Raw genomic sequence first — 3,155 nt, 5'->3', positions numbered from 1 at the left:
AGGGACACTTTATATTTAAATCATAACATTTCATTTGGTCCCCAAAACCTCATGCCCATCTCACAATTCAAAATACATTTAGTCCATTTTCAAGAGTCTTAACAGTTCCAGCATTGCTCAAAAGTCTAAGTCCAAAGTCTCTTCTAAGATTCAAGGCAAATTCTCAGCATGAGCCCCTGTTAAAATCAAAAAGCAAGTTACATATATCCAATATATAATGGCACAGAGTAAACATTTCCATTCTAAAAGGAAGAGACAGGGGCATAGAAAGAAGGAATGGGACCAAAGCAAGACTGAAATCCACCTGGGAAAACAAGTCCTGTAGCACCTCATCCAGCATCGGAGGCACTTAGCATCATGATGTTCTCTCCAAAGGGCTTGTGCAACTCCGCCCCTTATGAACTTGTTGGTTGCAACCCACATGGCCTCTCTCTTGGCTTGTCTCTGCTCAATTCCTGCAGCTTTCCTTGGCAGATGTTTCACAATACTGGCATCTCAATCTCAGGGGCCTTCACCACAGCTTTGGCTTCCTTCTCATGTCTCCACACCTCTCAGAAGCTGCCTGCAGGGACTCCAGCCCTGCTGTACTTTTCCTAGCCTCCAAGGCCTCCCTTTGAAATCTCAGTAGAAGTGTCCATGGCCCCTTAATTCTAACATCCTGTGATCCTGCAGGACCGGCCCTATATAGTTTATGCCAAGATCTGCTGACATCTTGAGCAGTATCCAAACCTCCTGGAACCCTGGCTGCCTCAGTCTCAGAGTGCCTTGGTGACTGAGCATGGTGAAACAATCTCCTAGGCCCCCTGTACAAGCAGTGTGCCCCACTGGTTTCTTATCAAGGAAATGTTACTTTTGAAACATGAGCCTGAGATGGGTGTGTTCTTTCCAATTCCTGAGATGCCTTCAAGCCATCTTTCCTATTGTCTCTGGTAAAGTATTTCCCATCATTTTAGTGACTGTAAAGTCTTTAACAATCACAACTTCCTGGCCCCAATTTCACTTGTACTTTTCCAAGATTTTCAAATCTTTCTGCTCTGCTTTGTGCTCCTGATCATTACAATAAATGTGACTAAAAGCCACCAGAAATACCCATGCCACTGCCTGAATGTTATACTGCCTAGAAATTTTTTCTGCCAGATTAAGAAGTCCATCACCTTTAATCCTCATGGAAAGTCTTAGGACATGGGTAAAATGTAGACAACTTCTTATCCAGAATGTAACATAAATTACCTTTAGTCCAATTTCCAAATAGAGTTCTCCTTTTCCTCTGAAACCTCATGAGCTGTCTTCTCTTCACAATTCAGTTGGCATGCTGGTCTCCTGAGCTCCTTTCAGAATCACCCATTAAGCTCTGTTTACAACATTTTAAAGCTTTTCTTGCTTGCATCTCTAAACATCTCAAAATTTCTCCCCTGACAAACCAGCTCCAAAGTCTTCTGAACCACATGGTCAGGTTAGTCACAGCAACAGCTCCACTTCTTAGTACCAATTTCTGTTTTAGTCAGCTTTTCATCTCTGTAACCAAAAGACACAAAAAGAACAATATAGATGAGGGAAAGTTTATTTGGGGCTCACAGTTTTAAAGGTCTAAGTCCATAGATGGCTAATTCTACTTCTCTGGGCCCAAGGGGAGACAAAAGACAGTGGAAAGGTATGAGGGAGGAAAGCAGCTCAGGACATGATAAGAGAGCTCTTACTAACCAGGGACAAAATATAAAACCCAAAGGTATATCCTCAGTGACTCACCTCCTCCAGTCACACCCTACCTGCCTACAGTTACCAGCCAGTTAATCCATTCAGTGCACTGATTAGGTCAAGGCTCTCCAAATGCTATCATTTCACTTCTAAACTTCCTTATTATTGTCTCACACATAAGCTTTTGGGGAACACCTCATATCTAAATTAAAGCAGTATTTTTATTTCCTTGGCCTGTCCTTTTCTGGTTTTGGTGTCAGGGTGGTCCTAGTTTCATACAATTAGTTTGGAAGTGTTCCCCCTATTTAATAAAATAGTTTGAGAATACTTGGTATTAGTTCTTCTTTAAGATCTGGTAGAATTTCCAATTTGTTGGAATATCAATTTTCAAAGTTGTCCCTAATGATACTCTGGATTAAGTGACATCTCTTAAGATACCTCCTTTTTAATCTTTAACTTTATTTGAGTCCTCTCTGTCTTCCTTTTGGTTGGTTTAGCTAACGTTTTATCAATCTCATTTATCTTTTCAAAGAACCAACTCTTTGTTATACTGATCCTTTGTAATTTTTTAATTTTCTATTTTGGCTCTGATCTTAATTGTTTCTATCCCAGTACTGCTTTTGGATTTTTTTTCTTGTTAGAAAACATATTTTTAGATAGGGAGAATCACAGACTTTAGGACAGGAGTCCCCTATTTCTCCCTTGCTAGCAAAGCAATAAATCATCTTTTTTCTTTTGCTCAAAATTGTGTCCTCACTATTAAATTGGCATCTGGAATAAGGACTAAATTTTGGCAATAAATTTGGCACCCTAGATGGGACCCGAGAGCAGCCCTTGCTCCAGCTTTCTTTTTTTTGGGGGGGGGGGGTGCTGGGGATTGAACCCAGGGCCTATGTGCTTATAAGGCAAGCACTCTACCAACTGAGCTACCTCCCCAACCCCTCCAGCTTTCTTGATCAGGCTTGGCCTTCAAGTGACTCCCTCTTCCATGATGAGAATACAAGATGACTGGGGAGTTTATTGAGAGCAGACTGCTGAAGAAATTTGGTGATGATGTGAGTTTGCCTCAGACCGAACCAGAGGAGGTGTTCTGTGAAACTGTCTTGCCTGGTGTTTAAACTCAAAAACATGGGGAACAATGCAAAAAAGTGAAAGGACCAAGGAAAAAGCAGCCAGTTTTGGCTTCTCAATCTAAAGTCATCCAGGATTCCAAGAATGACAGGACCCCTCTCTGGGAACTGCACCTCGAAATAACAACTTAAATATGAAACAGAATAAAACTAATGGATATGTGAACAGCAAGCCCTGTGGATGAAATGGGAGAAGGCAACATCAATTCTGTAACATTTTTTCTCTTGGGCTGGCCCACAGTTAACTACACGGCCACTTCTAGGTATGAAGTGCTACTTTTCCTGTATTTGCTTGACATCACTGCTGTAATAAAGTCTATGAAAAAAAGG

The 3,155-nt window shown here is 41.3% G+C and overlaps 1 non-coding gene across 1 annotated transcript; it reads right to left on the bottom strand.

Annotated features, from left to right (window-relative positions):
* Positions 1-2,550: 2,550 nt before the first annotated feature.
* Positions 2,551-2,631, bottom strand: Trnai-uau (transfer RNA isoleucine (anticodon UAU)). Its single transcript has one exon. It is a non-coding gene; the product is annotated as a tRNA-Ile (tRNA).
* Positions 2,632-3,155: the final 524 nt, after the last annotated feature.

The sequence above is a fragment of the Sciurus carolinensis genome, unplaced genomic scaffold (genome assembly GCF_902686445.1).
Source record: "Sciurus carolinensis unplaced genomic scaffold, mSciCar1.2, whole genome shotgun sequence".
Classification (NCBI taxonomy): Eukaryota; Metazoa; Chordata; class Mammalia; order Rodentia; family Sciuridae; genus Sciurus; species Sciurus carolinensis.
The sequence above is the reverse complement of the archived record's forward strand: the minus strand, read 5'-3'. Positions and strand labels throughout refer to the sequence as shown.